The sequence below is a fragment of the Diadema setosum genome, chromosome 20 (assembly GCF_964275005.1).
Source record: "Diadema setosum chromosome 20, eeDiaSeto1, whole genome shotgun sequence".
NCBI lineage: Eukaryota > Metazoa > Echinodermata > Echinoidea > Diadematoida > Diadematidae > Diadema > Diadema setosum.
The window spans coordinates 8,135,556-8,151,674 of NC_092704.1; the positions used below are offsets into that span (position 1 = coordinate 8,135,556).

At 37.3% G+C, this 16,119-nt stretch overlaps 1 protein-coding gene and 1 long non-coding RNA gene across 3 annotated transcripts in view; both read right to left on the reverse strand.

The window, feature by feature from the left end:
• The window catches only part of LOC140243859 (uncharacterized), a 342,981-nt gene that overhangs the window by 19,133 nt on the left and 307,729 nt on the right, over window positions 1-16,119 (reverse strand). The gene's annotated exons all lie outside the window — the stretch shown is intronic.
• LOC140243861 (uncharacterized) lies at window positions 11,025-14,581 on the reverse strand. Of its 2 annotated transcripts, XR_011902258.1 has the most exons (4): window positions 14,500-14,581; window positions 12,544-12,698; window positions 12,113-12,244; window positions 11,025-11,269 (listed from the first exon to the last, which is right to left on the reverse strand). It is a non-coding gene; the product is annotated as an uncharacterized lncRNA (long non-coding RNA). The 2 variants fall into 2 exon arrangements; XR_011902257.1 differs by lacking the exon at window positions 14,500-14,581 and having other exon boundaries at window positions 12,544-13,622.

Consider the following 16,119-nt stretch of genomic DNA (forward strand, 5'->3'; position numbering starts at 1 on the left):
CTTTTCTTCAAGGTGAACATTTTTATTCACCCACTTCCTCATGGAAACTATATAAAATCGGCATCTACTCTCACTTTTGCATACACCATAGCCCATTGAATACTAGTCCTCAATATTCTTGGGTTGGGGTATTAAAAATGGGGAATGAGGAAAGTCAATTCATCTTCAACGAGTTAAGGGGCAATTAGAAATGCAAAGACAATGACAAAAACTGCCAATAAAAACTGAGGTTGGGAAATTTTTAACCACGTCTTGTGTGATATAATTTTACACAGGGCATAAAGACACCTTGTGAGCTGAGAAGTTTGTCTATGTGAATATTATGTGGAGAGTCCCCCCCCCCCCCCCCTTCGCAATCCTAAGAATGCTTACAATACAATCATGACCTTACACATTGCATGTCCATAACATATTGATTTCCTTTTTCCACAGCATCTTTGCAGCTTTTGCTCCTGTTGTGTTTATAGTAAACCAAAAATTTCCTCGACAAATTCTGAAACTCAACACTTAAAAATTTGCTTTTCACAGCTACCAACTTTTTTTTTTCACATTTTCAAACAAATATTGGACTCTTTTCATACAGAAATCTGATGTGTACTATACTCATTTTAACCCTTCACACTTGATACATACAAGGTATAATTTTACACTTTTTAAAAACTAACATTTACACATATATTCTACATTACAATTATCGTCAAAACTGACTGACAGTTAATGTTAACATGGTAATCAAAATCTACTGATAATTGATTCATTGAAACACTTAGAACATACTTATATATGCATTGACACACACACACAAACACACATGCTCAGAAATTGCAAGTGCCTATAGATACTCCACAGTACACAAACAATTGGTGGCACACTCTAATAGACAAAGGATATACTTTTTCTGTACACATTTTACATTTTGAAGATCCGGGCATTACAGTTATTCATAGCATAAGTTGCCCACACACCCTATTAGGACGTAGCCCCTGCTTTAACCTTGTTAACAGAAGGTCAGAATGATGTTAATATTAATAGAGGGAAAGAGAAGATAAGCTACGTGTAGGTGCATTGTATTTGGCAGAATAAGGGGGTTTGTCTAAACCAAAAATCATCCAAAATGGGTTAGTTTTATGTACTCAGTTTATTCATGGAAAATTTTATCATCAGTATTCACTTTGGCATGGTAACCCATCCTTTGGTCTTTGCCGTATATGCTTAATACCCCTGAATATCAAACATTACCACGAGATCTACTTGCATCTGTGAAACAACACATGGATGATAAAGTATACTGTCTTTGTACACATGCTAGCTGATTTTGTATTGACATTGAAATGGACAAGCTACACGGATTCATAATCTTTGCTTGAATTTCATTAGATTTTCACTGAGCTGAATAATTAAATTTTATTGCCAATTCATAGCTCAGGACAACCCAATAAAATGTCCCACCAATGTCCCCCCCCCCCAAGATATAAAAAAATATTTTTCCAAAACTCTTACTCCATTTTGTTAATGGACACCAACCAAGATATCACTCAACGATATCGGCCAGAAATCCTGGAGTCACTCTGCCCGCTACGTGCAAAAATACAGCAGATGACGGATGGCCGCGGCCTCGCCTCCAACGCTAGCTTTGTGTGCATGTTACCATGGCGATGAGTCACCGTGCATTCTCTTGGCTATCCACCGCGCTACACGGTCTTTCGGTCCTCCCGTGTCGCGGCACGAGCGTAAAAAGCTCGCTCGACATCCCTCGATATCCAGGACAAAGTCGTTGGGAGTCATTTATGGGGGTTGTCCATGATGATGATGATGAATTCATGTTTTCCACTGCCCTCCCCCCCCCCCTCATCTTCATGGTGATTCATCACCTTGTGCGACGCACGTCCCCCATGTTTCTCTTAGGTGCATTCACGGAGATGCTGTCGTCAAGGGCGATGATGAGGATCCATGCGGTTTAACCCAGCCAGTCACTTCGTAGGGCTTGCCTTCATCGTGGTCAATTACTTCTTGCTGATCCTCACGACACTGATAAAAGTCCTCATCCTCCGCTCCGAATGTGTCATCCAGGCATAGGGTGTCAGTTAAAATGACTCGTCCAAGATAAACAGCGAAAAGCCGAGATCCGTTCCCTATTTGGCCATCTTTTCCTCTTCCCGTCTCATGGTTCAAAAATCAAGGGTGAAGAAAGAAGACTAATCCATCATCTAGACTTGTAAGCACATCTCATCACCATGTACAGTGTACAGCTCCATGATACCACTAACAGCTCAATGTAGGTTAGTCTCCTTCCAGGCTCTGAGGTTGAATAATGGCCATCATGTTTCCATTTTAAACAAATGGTACTAAAAAAAAAAAAAAAAAAAAAAAAAAAAAAAAAATGAAAGGCACACATCTATTGAGCTGGAGATAAAATGCTAGACTGATCTGGTTTCTCTTTCCCTGTTGCAGCATCCACACAGCTTTAGACCTAAGTTTCCTAATCATGGAAGAGTGCCATGAGACTTGGTCTCCATTACACATAATTTCAGCTCAGCCTTGTTTTGTTCTTTTGAAATTTGTTTTTAAATACTGGCAACAATATTACTCTCTCATCATACAAAAGAGTACTTTACCTATAGATGTAGACACCTTTTATTTGTGACCGTGAATCACAAAACAACAAAAAGTCGCACCCCTTGATTTTACGTGAGAACTCAAGAAAGGTGAAACTGGTCAACCAACTAAGTCAATTTTGAGTTTTCCATATTTTCTGAAAGAGCTATTCTTCTCCTACACTATTCTTGAGTTCAGGATCAATAATTGAATGGGAAAGTGGGTTTTCAGCAGTTTTTTTACAACCCCTTTTTTTGGTAGAGAAGTGTGATCAGGTTTTTCTTAGAGGACACTTTTCGTTTCTTGAAAATCCTCTGCACACTGTTCACTTTCAACTCCAATAACTTTTGAAAGGATGATGCTACTGCTTTGAAAGTTGGCATTAAGCATGGACAGAATGTTTTAATGGAACATGCCTAATTTCAGCTTAATCCAATAATCCCTTCATTGTTGTTGCTTCAGTGGTTTACATCATGTTTTTTGTCCAATTTATGGCACAGGTATAACGGCTTAGTAAAGATTAAGCGCTTGAATAGAACCTGTACTCCAGAGTTTCTTTTCTCAGTTCCAACTTTTCCAGAGTGTGTGCTTTCTTTCCAATATCTATACAGGTTAGGAGAATCCATCTGAATTGACTTATACATCATTCTAAAACTTAGAGTCACCTCTTTCAGGATCTGCCCTTAACTGAAAATCCATGTCTGGCAACTTTTTGTTTGTTTTGTGGTGCAGGGTCACATTTATTCTTTCCTCTTCATACCATATTCCGACTGTACTCACTCCTACCTGAGAAATATCAGTTTTGATCCTTGATAAATTCACTGACAAAGCAAACATCTAATTCTCTTAAATCATCACAAAATTTGGAAGGTAATGATACTGATCGAGCAAATAATAATGATACTAATTAATTTCCAGCAAGCATTAACTAAGCCAAAGTTTGGAAGCCCTCGTAAGTAAACACTACAGCTGTACATATGGATAACTGACAAGTCAACCTAACAGTATTATCTACTTGTTAAACACAGAATATTAGTAGTTTTCATTTGCTTTGAATGCATCTTGAAGAGGTTGAGTTAGGAAGAGACAATTACTCCATTAAATATGCTGCTCCAGATTTAGAAATTGGTACCACTTGTTAGCATCAACAGCAACACATTGCAGTTTCATGGTTAAAGAGAAGGATAAATTACAAAAATGTGTACAAACACCTTCTGGTAAATGTTGATGCTACTGCAACCCATGAAAATACATGCGGTGTCTATGCAATAATGCTGGAAATGGTATGAGAGTAATGCTGCTACTCATGCAATGTCTCCTCCAGAAGAAAAAACAAACAAACAAACAAAACATATTATGGACATACGGAAACGATAACTTTTGAACATTCCGTCTGGATTTTGGTAGGTTAGAAGAGATGGCAAACATGTTTTCCTCAGATGATGACGGCACAGGATGGATGAGTTAGTGGGCTCCACTGCCTGCATCTGGTTGCTATGGTTACAAGGTAGGGTGTGGTTAGTCAGAACACACTTGTCGGAAGGAGGGAGGAGGGGGTGCGATCCCGACCCCCTCTCATCATCCCCTTTGCTCTCAACGGCGTTGCATAGATGTTAGACCCCGACCCGTCCCAATCACTTTTGTGACTATGCAACTGCGCCCCGAGCGAGCAACTCTTAACAAGAAGAGTTGCATAAACACAAAAATGACTGGGCTGGCGGGAGGAATGAGTGATGGATTAAGGAAGGAGGAGGTTAGTCCACGGGGGGCCATTTCCAAGTGGTGGTTGGTGGTGGTAGGGTGACGTTAGTCCTGTTCAGTGGTGTGCGCATCCATACATGGTGTTACACTACATTATTTACTTAATGTATGAGTTCATCTACAAATTATGGTTAGTCAGCTCTGACTGATATTAGAAAAAAAAATGCAGGGCATACCTCAGTCATTCAGCACACATTGCAACACTGCCACCGCAAGCATAAAATGAACTTAACCTCGCAACACTCAAACGATATGAAATCAGATTAGGGCAAGCCACCTGTACAATTAGATGGATTTCAACAGCCTTAACTGGAAGGACTGGGTTAAACAAATGTTACCAACACATGTACACATTAGCATTTCTGTCTGGACAATCAACAAATATTTGTCCCTCTGATTGTTTTTGTTTGAATTAAAAATGTATGAGAGCAGAATCGTTTTCAAAAAATGCTTGTTTCCTTCAATCCACCTTTGAAAATGACTAAAATAATCGTGATAACCCTTTTTGAATACCACATTGCATCACAGCATTCAAAAGAGCTGCATACTTGTACTTTGCGGCACATTTGTACAGAAAAGATAATAAAAAAAGAACACACAAATTTAAGACCACCTTTCTAATCCACTTCCTCTCCCACCCGACAACCATGGCTCGGCCCCAAACTCTGGGGCACGCGTGGTCCCGACTTGGCCTTGAACTCGGACGGGTGGGAGCGGAGTGAGTGCGCCGTTGACACAGAAACAGCAGCCAAGCGCAGCGTAAAATAACACCTGGGTGAAATATTTGCCCTACTTAGCTTCCTCTCCTGGTGATGAGAAATACTGATTTTCATTTTCACAGATCATTGCCAAAAAAAAAGAAAAAAAAGAAAAAGAATCTCAACATTACTCATAACTCATGGAATGAAAAAAAGAGAGGAAAAAACGCCGAATGAAATAACAAGTGATAGCAAGAAACCCTAACTCTTTGAACAGTGTTTGAAAATAGAGCACAAGAGATAAAGGGAAAAAAAGTGACTTATTTTCATTTTGCTTGTGTTTCTGTGTGTGTGGATGCTTTTTGTGTTTGTTTTTATAATTTCTTTCTACATCTCGACATTTCATTCTCGTCTCTTCATTTTCCTTGCCTGCAGACTTTCATCTCGTGCACAGTATCGTTTCAAAAGCTCGCATCGGCAGTTGTTATGCTTGCTTTGTCTAGTTTTGGTCTTCCTGGCTTATTTTGTTACTTCATTTTTTATTCATTATTTATTTATTTATTTATTTATTTATTTATCTATATATCTATTTATTTATTCATTCATTCATTTATTCATTTATTTATTTATCTATCTATTTATCTATCTATTTATTTATCTATTTATTTATTTATTATTCTTTTTAATCATATTTTTTTTTTTTGCTATCCTTTGTGAAGTGTCCTGGTTGGGGGACAGGAAACAAGTATTGAGGCAAAGCCACAGGAGTTTAATATCTCATACCAACATTTTCAGCTGCCATCAATGCCATCCATTTTCTGAATACGTTGTTAAATGCTCATGATTTGGGGAAGAAAAAGAGAAGAAAATGACATTTATAACAGTCATTTTCAACAAAAATATGGATAAATGATGGCTGAGCACTCCACAGCCCATGACATGGCAGTCAAATTTGATAAACACTGGCCAAAATCTTCCACCTTCTTCTTTTTAGTTTAGTAGAAAAATGTTAGAACCACAAAAGTAAATGTTGCAAGAGTTGTACAAATTCTGTAAGAAGTGCTTATTCCTGCACAGTCATGCAAGTTTCATCTTCTTCCTGAAACGGGACCCACTCGCAGCATAATAGAGTTAACTCGGCATGTTTGTGTTTACGTCTGATAGTGGAGGAAAAACTTGTGTCTTCACCTACAATTTGTGATATTAAGTATTTGTGCTGGCACATTTTTTTTTTTCCTTGGGGGGGGGGGGGGGCTGAATTAGGGTGAATGGTAGAAAAGTATGATTTTGAATGAAGACGGTTGGAAGTCAACGTGTTGCCGTGTCACATGTACAATGTAGTGGTGCATTATTGTGACAACCAAAACTTGACGCACAATGGCCAGAAAAAACTTAATGCCAGCACTTGCATATGAAATGCCTGATGCTTTTAGGCACTTGTGATGCTTTTAGCAGAAAAAATAGCAGAACTTACTTTGTATTTCATCTCTGCTATGAAGAAATCAAGGGGAAAAAAGATAAAAAGTTGAATGCTGCTGCCTCTATGTTGTACAGTACTGTATGTCCCCCCCCCCAAAAAAAAAAAAAAAAAAAAAATTACAACGGTACCCTCCACAATGATAGCTTTAAGAATAGTGAATCAATATGAATACAATTTCAGGGCATGAAACTATAACTCATTGCCAACATCTCACAGAAAACCCCATTCGATTTGCTTCAATGGTCAAAGAGAATTGAGGAATTTTGAAGAGGATGTCAGGAATCTCTTCCCTCCAAGTTCTGTCTCTTGTATTCACATACAAGATCATCGAAGTGCTAAACTTGGAAGAATCAGACTCATGACATGCTTTACAACAATCTACATTTCTCTGTGACCGCTTAATAACCAAATCGGATGGGGTTTTCTGCAAAATAGAGCTAAGATGTTATATTTTAAGACCCTGAAGTTAGCATTTAGGCAATTTAATCATATTGGGTGTTATCTATGCAAAAATCTGATTGTAATTTTGTTTGGGACATACTGTATGTGTCTTTCTGGTACATCTACTCTCTTAATTTCTAGGATTTATTTTTAAGTCCTAAGGATTTATTTCTTTAAGTCCTAGCGGATTGTAGATACGGACAAAACCTTAGGACTTAAAAGTAAGTCTTAGCTAGGATTTAAAAATTTAAGTCTATGTTCGACTTAAATTTCAGGTCTATAGGATTTATTTTTTAAGTCTTATTAGATTACATTTAAATCTTTCTTAGACTTGTTTTTAGAATAAATCCAGCTTGGATTTAAACGATAAAAGACTTATTTTAAGCCTTCCTTGGATTTATTTCAAATAAATCCATCATGGATTTAAACTCAGACTACTGAAAATGACAGCCAATTGATGCACTTTCTTCACATGTAAAGGTCTATTTATTTTAACAAAATCAAACTGATGCATTTTTCACAAACATCGATAAGTTACAAAATATAGAGATGATTGTCATACACATGTAGGCTCCAGAAAAAATGAAATACGACATGATGAAAACAGAGCATATTTTGCAATAGTCTCAGATGGTCACATCTTCACATTCATGTTACTGATGCTTCTTTCACTGTGTTCTGTAAACAAGTTACTAGACGACTGAAACCTTCATTGCCAAATAGATTACTTTTTTCACTTTTTTTTTTTAAATCTTGCAAGATGACTCCATACGACTTGATTCACTTTCATTTTATGTATTTCTTTCCCTGGTGAGCATCGTTAAGTCGTAAGATGGAAACTATGAACAAATGTAAGATTATATATGAATTCTAATAACTTAAATTTTAGAAATGATGCTGTGTAATAAACAATACAGCCTCCATTAGGTTGACGTTTAGATTTACACGCTTTGTACGTCCCATGCATGCAGTTTAAAGAATTATTTGAATTATTTTTTATTTTTTGGAATGATGCATAGTATAAATTTAATCAAGAGGGAAGTAAAGGCCAAAATTAGTGTAATCAAATTAGAAAAGAGAAGAAATTTCCCTACACAGAATGGTGTAAAGACTATGAAAATCAGCTACGAAATAAGGAAGATATGCCTCTTTTCAATTTCACACATTTCCAGAAAACAGATCTTGTCCAGTCTTTATGAACGTCCAAATGAGGGAATTGATGATGTCATTCCTTCAAAATTTTTACACTTGTCACCTGCATGTATTTGCATATTCATACGGACTAGTCAAGAAATGTTTTCTGAAAACGTGTTACATTTCCTTATTTCTTACCAGACTTCCTTAATTTTTCCACTATTCCGTAGGGAAAATTTACAATTGAATCCAAACTGTATTATATATAACAGTAGGGAGCAAGATCTATGTAAACTCTGAAGTAAATTCACCTTAAAACATTAAGAAGCTCAAATAACAGTTAACATTCTAAACTTACTTCTAAAATTCCTTGAATATCGATTGTCTGAAATGGATTTACATAAGTACATTTCCATACTGCATTTTGGTAGACAAAATGTTTGACAAAAGAATATACAAATTCCTGCTTAATCTATTGATATTTAAGAATCAATCTCAACTGATGACAGGGAACCATCTCAAGAGACTGTTCAAGTGAGATGGACCACTAGTTTCTTAATTACTTTGATGTCATATCTCGTAACAAAGCACTATGTTGAAGTGATGCAATCTGAATTTTTAACTAGAATTATCACTCATTGTGATTAATATACCCCCACCCACAATTGAGGAAATTAGCTCAACCAGGATTATTTTTTCTTACTTTTTAATAAAGAAAAAAAATACCATGGCAATGCACTGTTCCACCTCTCAAATCAATTGCTCAAAAACTGAGTGAGCAAGATAGATAAACTGACGATTTCTATGGTTTTTACTAAAAATTGTGTAACCATGGCAACACAATGTTGGACATTAAGAAAAAAATGAAGTTTGCACAACTATAGGCCCTATATCATAGCCGTCATATGTGCCAAATTTCAAGCTAAATGCTAAAAGGGTGAGGGGTTTAGTTGAATTCACATTAGTGTATCATTTTCATGCAAAATATACTGTTACCATGGCAACACATTTTCCACACTGACAAAAGATTTTTTGCACATCTAGGTAATGTAGAGGTAACATGTGCCAAATTTGAAGCCAAAATGCTCTAAACAGAGACAGGAGAATCGAAATGTTTGTATGATTTTCATGGAAAATGCACCGTTACCATGGCAACAGATTGTTTAATGATGAAATATGAAGTTTGCATATTTCTGAACTACAATGGTTGCATTTGCCAAATTTCAAGCCAAATGCTCAAAGACTGAGGGAGTTACCTGAATCCAAAATATTTTTGTATGATTTTCATTCAAACTATGTTGTTACCATGGCAACACAATGATCAACAATGACGAAAGGTTAAGTTTGCACATGTATGTACCATAGTGGTCAGGTGTGCCAAATTTCAAGCTAAATGCTCAAAGACTGAGGTTGTTACATGAATCCACAATATCTTTGTATGCATTTTAGTGAAAAGATGCTGTTACCATGGCAACGCATTGTTCACCGTTGATGAAAGATTAAGTTTGCACATCTATATGCTAAAGTTGTTGCATGTGCCAAATGTCAAGCCAATTACTCAAAGAGTGAGGGAGTTAACTGAATCCACAATATTTTTGTATGATTTTCATTCAAAATATGCCGTTACCATGGCAACACATTGATCGACACTTACGAAAGAATACGTTTACACATCTACATACCACAGTGGTCTTTTGTGCCAAATTTCTAGCTAAATGCTCGAAGACTAAAGGAAGTTAGCTGAATCCACAATATTTTTGTATGTTTTTTGGTTTAAAAAAAGCTGTTACCATGGCAACGCATTGCTCACCACATTGTTTCCATATCTATATACCATAGTGGTCATGTGTGCCAAATTTCAAGTCAAATGCTCTAAATTTGTTTAAGGTGCCCATCTGCGCTGAATCTATCCTTCCTCGTGGGTTCAAGCACATACTTTGGCTGGAAAACCAAAGTTTATTTCTTTATAAATAGAGAGTTTCATATTAAAGTGTTTAGCCACAATGTCATAATGAAAATAGCAACAAATCAGCGCTCAATAAATGTGATGGACAATGGCTCAACAACACTGTGGGAGTGATGAAAATTAGGTAATCGTTGAATAATTACAAAATTGTTCAGGGGAACTTAAACTTTCTTCTTTCAATTTAAATCAATGCGGATCTGGCATTACTTTTTTTTTTTTCATCATCAACCAGACATAATATACAGAAAACAAGCCAAAGATGAACAATAAATAAATTGAAACTGGACATGTATAAAAACTTGAAATATTGTTTAAATGTTCACGTAGCAATGCAAATGCAAAAGAGAGGCACACACATACATGATAGCACCTCTAAAGGAAACATTGCGGCATTAACTTTCCTTATTGTGTTATTTTCATTTAAAAATGCACACAAAAAAAAATTACAAGGAAACTTTACTACAACCAGGGAATGACAGACATGCTTCTTGTGTGCATGGATTTGTAGCTCAATATAAATGGAAAAGTGAGGCACACATAACATAACTCAATATCCATGAGTCAAACATTATGCATGATAGTATCTTCAAAGGAAACATTGCAGCATTTTACCTGTGTTACTTTGATTTAAGAATTCACCGAAAATTAAGAAAACTTTGCTGCACATCAGGGCAAGTCAGATATGCTTCTTGTGTGCATGGGTTTGTGGCACAATGTCGGAAAATCTTACTAGCATCATACACTGACGTGTTCTTGAAGTTCGTGGCTAATGCCCAGAACGAAGCCCTCACTCGGGATTGTAGCAGTACATGAATATGCCGCCACAAAATCAAAGAATGCTTCAAGCACCCAAGCATATTTGACGATGAAGACACAGTGGGCTTTAAAGAGTCTGTCAAATTCTTGCTTCCGGTCATCTCCAGCCTGCACTTAGTATGGTCTTGTCCAGGATGAGAAAATACTGGATGTACGTCTAGTCACTCCCTTATCTGACTAAGCAGGGCTGGCTGAAGGTGGCATCTTTAGCATCACTGAACTTTGCGCTTCTCGCTCGTGATGTATACGTTTCGCGCGGATCAACTTGGCGTTTCCCGTTTGTTAGGGCTTTCAGGTGGGAGAATCTCCAGATCAGAAGATGCTTGGGGCTGGGGTTGGAGTCTCTGCATCAGCAATGCCATGAACATTGGTTCCTACCTGAAAAGAGATTAAACAGGTATAGCAGTACTGATATTTCGAACTAAATTTCACTTGAATCGTTTGAGCAAATGACAAAGGCTGCAATTATTATCAAATAAACTTTGCATCACATAGAGGGAAGTTAAGTTCTCAGTGAGAGGGCACTCTGGAGGGAAAAAAATATTAAAATATAATTTTACATATTGATCTTAAATACAATGTACTAATAACATATTCATCACATAACTTTTAGTTTGTGATGTACAAGTAAATATTTCTGATATATTTCGGAACATATTATTTTAAAACATTTTGTCTCACTGATCAGGTAAACCTCAAAGCCTTGAAAAAAATTCCCAGAAATCAGATTACTTTTTGCCATCATCGGGGTGGGGCCTACTTGATATTTACATGTTCCAGACTCATAAGATATTTGATGTACATATTATTACAAATCAATAGAAGTCAGCATGCATTTTTAATCCGTAATTTAATGAATTTAAAAGAAAACTGTCAAAACACGGTAGATACCCCTTCACAATACTCATTGCTGAATGTTCTAAAGTTTGTTTGAGAAGAATCGCTTCAAAAACACTGATATATCAGAGAAGAAAACTTTGCATTTCTCACGACAGCATGAGAAATTCAGATTTTTAAATTCCACCTGTTACTGAGTACATGCAGATTCTACACGAGTCTTGCTTTGTAAGATACGAAGCTCAAATATTCTTCTCTAAACATGAGCTGGTACTTAAAAGCCCAATGAAACATGCATATTGATAATTCTCAAAATTGGAAGCTCAGTGATTTGATCATGAACTGATTTCAAGTCTATAAACATTAAGCATATACTGTACTTACAGGCACATAGTCATTCTGCACCAGGTACTGCTGGGCATCCCTCGGGAGCATGAGAGGTCCTCTCCCTTTCTTCTACATGGGGATGTTGGGTCTGTGAAGCATCGCTGCAAGTAGTGACATTCCACAAAATTCCTATAGAATGGAACACAATACAATTTTTTTTTTCAACTTTAAGTATTTCACCTATTCTCTTTAACATATTAGATATGACGTATTGTATCAGCTCTGACAATCTCTAACATTCAGTTTTCGACTTATTATCAATATCAGTCTATGAAGAGCAAACTCGTGCACATTCACTTTCCTGAAATGTGTGATAGCAATGAAGCATAAACAAATGAGTAAGTTTTACTCTTACACTTTGGACAGAAATTGTTCCAGTAATTATAATCAATGCCACAAGATCTATGAGGATTGGCGGAAGGACTTACTGTCTCCATCCATGTCTTCACATCTTCTTACGATGTCTTGCAACTAAGGGTGGTTTCGCTTGGCAAGTGCAAGATTCTATTGACATAAAATGGCCCCCATCTGTTCACCATCTCCTGCACTTTTCTCGGTACAACTGGGCAAAGTCCGCATTGATCTGATAATAAACACAAAAACTGTGAAATATCAGTGATAAGGAAGTGGAAAATGAAAAACAGAAACGCTTGACAAAAAAAAAAGGAAGAAAACAAATATGCTTCGGGGTATAAACGGTCGTCATAGCCACACTTCTAGATTTTTATGTAATTAATTATTTCTTATTGGTCTCGAGGGTTGTATTTCATGCTGGAGGAAAAAATGAGACCGATATCTCTGATTTTTGTTTCAGATGTTATCGTTAAAATCAATTTTTAGAAATACCAGGGATGTCTTGCATATCTAAACACCAAGAAGGGATAGTCCTGACAGAGTACTCCTTGGAGTACAAATTATACAAATAACAGGTAATTTGCATTCCCTTTATCTTAAAAAATATTAAAAGTAAAAAATAAAAAAAGGCCTCATATATTGTAAAACTTCACTACATTCTCTCACTGGTGTATGTGATGCTTAATGCATACATCTCAGCCAGAAGTGTAGATCTGTAGAATTTTTAAGTCTAGATCCTTCTACTCAAACACAGATCACCACATTGATTATGCTACAAAGAGAAAGACTGGAGTAGATTACCTTTATCCAGGTGCGAAATCTTGTTCCATTGCACGAGTTAATTCCATACATTATTTGTTTCATACAACGCCTTCAACAATAACACTAACAGACTTACTAGTTCAAGAAAGAGTCTTGAATTCAGTGCAGAAATGGCAACCATAAGGCCTAGGTGTCCAGGCCTACTACTGAGTGGTAGTAATAATAGTAGAAGTATTTTCATGGAATGCAAATCAGTAGCACATTCACATTACATACACATGTACGCAGCCGAGTGCAAGTAGCATTGAAGTTGATTATTCCAGTAAAATGAGTGACATGATGCACGCTTGATAGTAAGAGTGTTGAGTGCACACGCCAAAGGTAATTGTTCATTGTGACATCAGACTCAGTAGACCTAGTCATGCAGTGGAACAGAAACTGTTTATTAATTGTAGACCCCCTATTATAATATGGGAGTCAATAGAAATTGGTGATGTCAGCCAATATGGCCCATGCGATAGAAGTTTTTAAAGTTCAGAGCTTGACGCCACTGCACTGGCATTGCAACATTGGCGCCCTAAACCCTGGGGCGCTCATCACACAGGGGGCTTCGTGTTTGGGCTGGTCGCAGTTCTATTGTAGCGCCCATATAGGGTCTACGTACTATTGGTGGCCTAAACACAACGTTAAAAATAAAACCCATCTAACAGCATCTGCCCTACATTTTATCACAGCATAGGGCATGATAAGGCCTAGAACTGTGCCTTTCTACGTAGAAATTGATAAATTAAACCTTACAAGAGTGTAGGAAGGGGTGAACTGACACTAACTTGTTACTGTTACTCAGTGTTAGACGACAGTTAGGCCTACGCTACAGTAGCCTGTTATGCCCATAGCTTTACCTTTCAGTCAAGACACCAACATCGTAAATCATTAGGTAGAATGGGCGCTTTATAAGAGTCCCTGTATTATTACACTTGTACTTGCAGTTTCACCGAAATAGAGCCCCCACAATACTAGTATAACGTTAGCCTTCATGTAACTTGTTACAATGTTTGGATAGACACATTAGGCCCTACTAATTAGCCATGAACAGCTAATGTTAGCACTGGCGCTTCAGGGATGGACAGCGCTGTATACAGCGGCAAGGCTCAAACTCGCCAAAAATGTAGGGCGGTTAGTGCACATCTTAACATCTTTTATCTTTGGTTACTGAGTCCCAGAGTTATCAAACACATTCTTAAGCATTCATACAGTAATATGCTCACCTTTAAGCAACTTGGTCAAGCTTCCGTCAGATCATGCCCTCAAAAAACTCCGGCCTGCATGACTTCTGCCTTCAAGACCAACTCAACTGTGTTCGAGTCAATAGCGTTTGTTTGCAAACATGGTAGGTACAAGTACGTACACATATTGTGCACTGAATGTGTGTGTATGACTACAGTACGCTATCTAGCATCGCATGAAGCAAAGTGCAAGTGACGGCCAGCGCCAATTCCGGTTTTAGGCGGTTCAAGATAGCGCATGACGTCATTTACAAGTCATCTGATTGGCTGAAAGTTTAAGTCCTTGTTAGATTTAGATTGCGAACAGCTTCGACACTCAACTTTTAATCGAAGCCACCTAAAATAAGTCTTAAAAACTTAAAATATTTTAAGTCGTAAGAAAGATTTAAAATTTAAGTCCTAGAAATTAAGAGAGTACCTGCTAACCTCCAAGCAAAAATCAGCTTTGTGGAACTGTGTGATTAGACGCTACTTTTAAATGGGATGTATGATATCTATAGCTGTTCTTAGTGCAGGAGAAATGCTGCTGATTCAACATTGTTGTCTCAAAGCAACAAGAAAATGCCCTTTAACAGGTAATCAAAATAATAGCCAACAAAAAAGATGTGGTGTACGGATATCATTTCCAAACAAAATGGGGCATGCTACCACATTTGAAACATGTTTAGCCTCATGACATGGAATGATAGAATCATTTTTGTTTTTGAGGGGATTGGTCTGTCACATCTCAATGAGGGAAAGTTCCCAATTGGGCCAATGGCCTGAAGTACATAAAAGTGTCAAAAAGAGGCAAAAAAGAAACAAACAAAAAAATGATACAAAATGAGCGTGCACACATTAAATATTGCTGAGCCAAAAATTCCTTGTGTTCAAAGTTTATACCGATGCAGCTCCCTTCTGTGCAACAACAATTCTCGTGCGGTCAAGTGGGTAGCCATACTGACCCGAGCTTTCATGTGACCCAGCAAATTTGTGCCTTGAAGGGACTATTAATTGGTGGAATCAAGAATCTTCAAAAACAGGATGCCGATGATCTGAAATCCTCTCCCAGTCTTCTTTGGATTGATTTATGATCTCCCCCTGTAACAGCTCATCTATGACTAGGGCAGTGGGGGTGGGAGGTAGTAAAGTTCCTGTGTCTGCTTTCTAGACCGAATCTAGTACAACACTTTAAATGGAACATGCATATTTTCAAAATCTTCCACTTTTGATTCTTAACATGTTTGAGAAAAAAAAAACAACAACCAGATAAATCTTTTGTATACCATCTTCAGATAAGTTTAAGAAACATGTATAAAAAGACAGAAGCAACTTTCCCTCTGGTACATGCATTTAGGATTTACAAGCCAAAGACCCCAACCTTTCATGTGCTCACCCCTTTCATGCCTAATTCCCTCTGCATAAACATTAAAAATCTCAGTGTTGTTAGCCCAATGAAGACTAGTCTTGAGTATACATGTACTCGGGCAGGTGCCTATGGGAAATATGTGTTATAGCAAAATCAGGTGGTCCTCGATGTGTTGACCCGTTGAGGACGGACTGATTTTGCTGCAAGATGTATTTCCCATAGACACCTGCCCGAGTATACTCGGGACTCGTCCT